We start from the raw sequence: 5622 nt of genomic DNA on the forward strand, positions 1-5622 counted from the left end.
GTCAACGGGAGGGTGGAATTAAACCCCGGCCCGAATACCAGTGGCAAATTCAGCTGGGAAGACTTGGAAGCGATTAAGGAAATGGTGAAGAAGGTAATAAAAGAAAACTGCCCATGGGACCAGATCAAAGAAATTATGAAAGAGCAATCGAAGGAGTTAGGGAATATGAGTTAATGGTTACAAGAAAGAACAGAAGAAACTAAAATCAAAGCGGGTAGCAACAAGAAAGGAATAGGGTTCCTAAGAGAGAAAGTACAAAACCTAGAAGAGGAAGTGCTGAAACTGAAGAAAGAAATAGAAGTCAGCAACCAGGAAAGGATGAAGAAATGCATATTCATATATGGCGTTCAGAAAGAAACGAAAGAAGCAAAGTGGACGTAATTTACAAAGTGGTTGAGTTCATCCAGAACAGGATTAAAATAAATTTTAGTGAAGTGGACATAGATGATGCGGAAAGGGTGGATAAAGTGAAAGGGAGTAGACCAATAAGAGTGAAGTTACTATCTTCCTTAATGGCTGACATAACAGTAAGGAATGCGAGCAATTTAAAAGGACAAAATTTTTGGGTAAAGTGAGATATGGGCAGAGAAGGGAGTGAGAATCTGAAAACTCTGAAGAGGCATCTAGGCAGAGCCAGACACCAAGGTTTGAAGGCCCAAATAAGGGGGCAGCAGCTAGTGGTTTCAAGTGGAAGATGGGTTCGAGTGTGGCCAATGTCAAAACTGCAAGCAATGGACGAGAATTCCAAGATGGAGGAGACTTGACGACAAGGCAAGATGAAAGGAAGGATGAAGAGCGAGTGGTTGAACCAGTTGAGGTAAGAGAGGTACTCAACCCAGGGAGAAGTGGACAGTGCAGTGCGGGAATGGAAATGAGGTGATGGTTGAGGAAGAGTCTCAAGGAAGTTCAAGTGAAGAGTGCAGTGGAGAAGTGAATAACAAAGATGGAGGATAGAGGGGTGAGTCGAAAGGAAGAGAAATTATGATCAAAGGGAGAAGCATGAGTCTAAAATACTTGTGGAGTAAAATAAATAAAGAAACGGAGGAAAAAGAGGGAAGACAGCGAAAAAATATGTTAATAAAAGAAGGAATGGAGTTAGAAGGTAAGAGGGCTATGGTAACTAGAAGCAAAAATAAGGGAGGAAATGTGGAAGGGGGTGGTAAGTTATAGCAAAACTGGAAGATAGGGTTTGTCAATATTGAGGGACCGTTAGCCAAATTAGGTAATAAAAAGGTTAACGAAGTAGTTGAAAGCTTTGATGTTGTTGCACTCTTAGAGACGTGGCTTGAACAAGAGAAGGATATAACATGGGGGGGTGTTGTGATTGGGCATAAATCAAAAAGAATGGAGAGGAATAAGGGGAGAACGCCGTGGGATAATGGTGCTAATAAGATAAGAGATTAGTGAACTAACGGAGGATATTGAAAATGAGATGAAAGAAGTAATCTTGATTATGTTTAATTAGGGGAGGAAGGAAGGGAGTGTAAAGAAGGTAAGTTTAGCATTTACATATCGCCACCCCAAGAGCTCATTATACGCAAATGATAAATTTTTCGAGGAGATATTGTTGGAAACTAGTATTATAAAGGGGGAGTTTGAAGAAGACGGTATGTTGCTATTTGGGAATTAGAACGCGAGGAAAACCGTGCAGAGTCCAATGTACAGTAAAGAAGATGGGAGGTGATTGAGGAAAAGTAGCAGAATTGAAGATACAGTCAGTAATAGTTATGGCAATAAACTTTTAGAAATATGTGCAGCGGGACACGTATATAATCTGAACGGTTGGCATGAGGGCTACAGGGTGGGGAAACTGACGTAAGTTACAACGCAGGGAGGAAGCATAATCGATATAGTAATTAGCTCAGAAGACATGTTAGAGGAAATCAGAAGGATGGAGGAAGGAGACTGGTTAGAATCTCATCATTTTCCGGTCTGAATTTTGGTAGAAAGAAGGGTGGGGATGGATAAGAGGAGAGAGCTAAGGAGAGGAAATGAGTTGGGGAGACGGTACGTCAAATATAAATGGTCGGAGAAAGCAAATGCGGAATTAGGTGTGATAATGAACAGTTAGTAAGGTATGGTTGGGAGGTAGCACTGAAGGAAAACAACATCGATAGAGCATTGGATTTAGTTATATACCCAATTAAAACGGTAGCTCAGATAGTCAGAGGCAGGAGAAACAGAAAGAAGGAGGAGGAAGGGTGGTACAGTATGAATTGTGAGGAATTACGAAAAAGGGTTATGGTGGTGCTAAAAAGAGTATAGAAAAAGCGGTGGGAGTGCAGAAAGAGTAGTTTTCTGTAATTTAAGGAAAGGGTACAAAAGGAAAATTATGGAGAGGAAGAAGTTATGGATTAAAGAATAAACGGGCGCTATAAATAAGGAGTGTAGGATGAACCAAGCTGAGAAAGTATGGGAGGGAAAAAACAAAATTAACAAGGGTGAGAGGAGATTTGAGAAACCAAGTATCGAGTACGATCAATGGGTGAACTATTTTCGCAAATTACTTGGTGGGGAGGAGGGGGGAGTTGTATGGAGAGATATAGAGATATATATATATATTTGAACTGGACAAAGATATTTCAAATAAAGAAATACTGGCAGTGATAGGCAAATATACGGGCAGGTCAGCGGGGAGTTGTAACGGTATTAGCAATAGGTTTTGGAAAGAAATAAGTAAGTTTGGACAGATGATAGAAGGCAGAGTTAAGTTATTTAATAGGATCTCTGACGGTGGTAAATACCCAACGGAATGAGAGACAGGAATAATATGCCCAATCTACAAGAAAAAGGGAATAAAACATTCCGAGTAATTGCAAAGGGATAACTTTATTAGACTCACTAAGTAAGATTTACACAGGAGTTTTAGCAAAGAGATTAAGGGACTGGACAGAAAAATTGGTATTGTCAGTTTTCCATGGGGTTTTAGGAAAGGGGAAGGACGTCAGACAATATAATGATAGTGAAGATGATTTTAGAAAATTACATGAGTATGGGAAGAGGTAAAGTGTATGTGGTGGCAATAGATTTTGAAAAAGCGTTCCACACGGTAAGCAGAAGAGCGTTAGTAGAAAAATTGGGCAGGTTGGGGGTTTCTGGTAAGATGATCCGTGCAGTGAAGGCAATATATAAGAAAGACAGGTGATGTGTTAAACTGGAGGAAAATACATTAAGTAGTCCGAAAGATTGAAGATGGTTTAAAACAGGGTTGCGAATTATCCCCGATATTGTTTATTTTATTCATTAACGGCATTTTGGATGGACACGGTGGAAATAACTGGGCGTGTCGGTTCTAAATGAGATAGAGATTCCAGGATTCATCTATGCGGACGACGTGGTTTTGTTAACTTTAACTGGGGGTGGGGTACAGCGGTCTAAATGTGGTGTCGGAATATGAAAAGAAATCGGCCCTGAAAATGAACGGAATTTGAATCTAAGATGATAGTAATGCAGAAACATAAAGGGAGAAAAAATGAAATGAAATGGGTGGTCCAGGGCGTGAAGATACAACTAGTAAATAAGTAAGAATATCTAGGAGTGTTTTTCAACAGAAGAGGGAAATTGGATGACGAAATAAAGAGAGCGAAGTGGAAGGGGATGGCAGCCCTAGCAGTAGTCAAAATTTTAGTGGCAATATTCCGTGGAATAAGTTACAAAGCTTTTAGGTTAGTTTTAAGGTCAGTAGTATGAAGTAGAGTAATGTATGGGGCTGAATTATGGGGTCTTGAGGAAAAGAGGGTTATAGTAGTACAATTAATGAGTAAATTTGGTAAGGTGGTAATGAGATTGCCGCAGTGTACAGTGAATGCTGGGGTGGTATTAATGTGTGGGGAAGAAATAGGGGTGAATGTGTTAAAAGAGTAATCAAATATTGGATGAGTTTGAAAAGAGGTGAGGGAGGAGAGGTGCTACAGGCTGCCTACGAACAACAAAAGAAAAGCATGTATGAGGGGTGCTGGCTACCAAAAATTAAACTATACATTGAGAGGGTGGGGATGGGGTACATGTGGGGAGAGGTTTGGAGTAAGAGGGATACTAGGCGTCGGAGACTGCTTATAAGGAGGATTAGAGATATTAAAAACAGAGACTGTTAGAAGAAAGCAGTAATAGATGATCTCTTAGGCCCGATTGTATAAAGCAGTTCATCCTAGATCAAGGCGTAAAACTGATTCTAGATCACGTTGATCCTCAAATTTGTGTTGTATAAACGTTGATCCGAAATCATTTTTCCTTGATTTCGAATCAAAATTGATCTAACAAAATTCCTTGGATCAAGCCTTGTGATCCGGATCAAGTAGTGTTCTTGTATTGTACGCCGCATTCATCAACGTGACAAGAAGTCTTTTGTGGTGAAAAATTGTGCCGTAAAAATAATCATGGTAAGAAAACATAAACGAGGTTCTACATTATTACCGGTATTTAATCTGATGAAGGGATTTCTGTCGCGATTCTGTCTTTGAATTACAGATGTCTGACTTCTCAGATTTTTCTTCAGATGATGATAATGAAGAATTTCGGCAGTCTCTTCGAATATTCCAAGAAAGAGTAAACCCATTCTTAGAACTTAGCGACAAAGCTTTTAAAATGAGATTCCGTCTAACCAAACACACTGTTGAGGTTATGGAACGTCGAATTCGCGACTCTCTAATGAGACGATCGAATAGGAACCAGCCACTTACTCCGATGTTCCAGGGATTTATGGCCGATTTCTGGAATGTGAGTTATCTGTAGATGCGTAGTTATCAGTGACTTAACATGGTGATACGTTTAAAATGAGTTTCCGAAACAGTTATCGGTGCGCAATGACTGGTAACTGCAACTAGTATTATGTTAGAAATAAATCCTAAAAGTTGTTTCGTAAACATTAGTAAGTTATAATGAACTGACTATAACATATTTACAGGCATTCATTGTAGTTTTAACGTGCTTGGGTGTGCTGGAGTTGACAATATGTCGGTCAGTACGTTTACTTCCACGTTATCACTGCCTTTAGTCACTGATTCCACCTTTATGGTGTTAATCTGTCCCAGCTGTTTCAGTTACAATCTCCTCGTAGCATGACGCCTCTATTGTAGATATATCTTCCAATACGGTAAGTTAATTGTCAAATAAAATAGAACTCGAATCAAACAGATTTCCATCATGCTCAAATTGATCTTTCACTGCAGCTATAATGATAAGATTTCTTTCGTCAGGCTTTGAATCACGAGTCCCACCAACAGTTAGTGAACACCCAATCTGGAATTGTGGAGTATTTACCATTAATATTTACATTTGTACTAAATAACAAATATCTTAGGTACCGGTATGCATTTAATACAAGCCTGCTGAATAATAAATACAGATTTTTCATTGTTTGTTATTGTTATTACATCTTTTAACCGGTGACGTGAGGTCTCATAGACTCCCAATAAACATAAAACATCTGGACTTCTTTAATTAAAGATCTCGCAGGGAGCTGTAGTTTATGTTACATTCTTATCTGTGGACTTCACGTCAGTAGTTACGAGAGTATTTTGTCAATGCATGTTGCGTGGTCAGTGTTAGTAAAACATCTCAAATGACTAGTCCGTTGCAGTTATTAAGAAATACAAATCCTCATTTCGAGGAGTACATTAGGGA

Source organism: Anabrus simplex, chromosome 5 (genome assembly GCF_040414725.1).
Source record: "Anabrus simplex isolate iqAnaSimp1 chromosome 5, ASM4041472v1, whole genome shotgun sequence".
Lineage (NCBI taxonomy): Eukaryota > Metazoa > Arthropoda > Insecta > Orthoptera > Tettigoniidae > Anabrus > Anabrus simplex.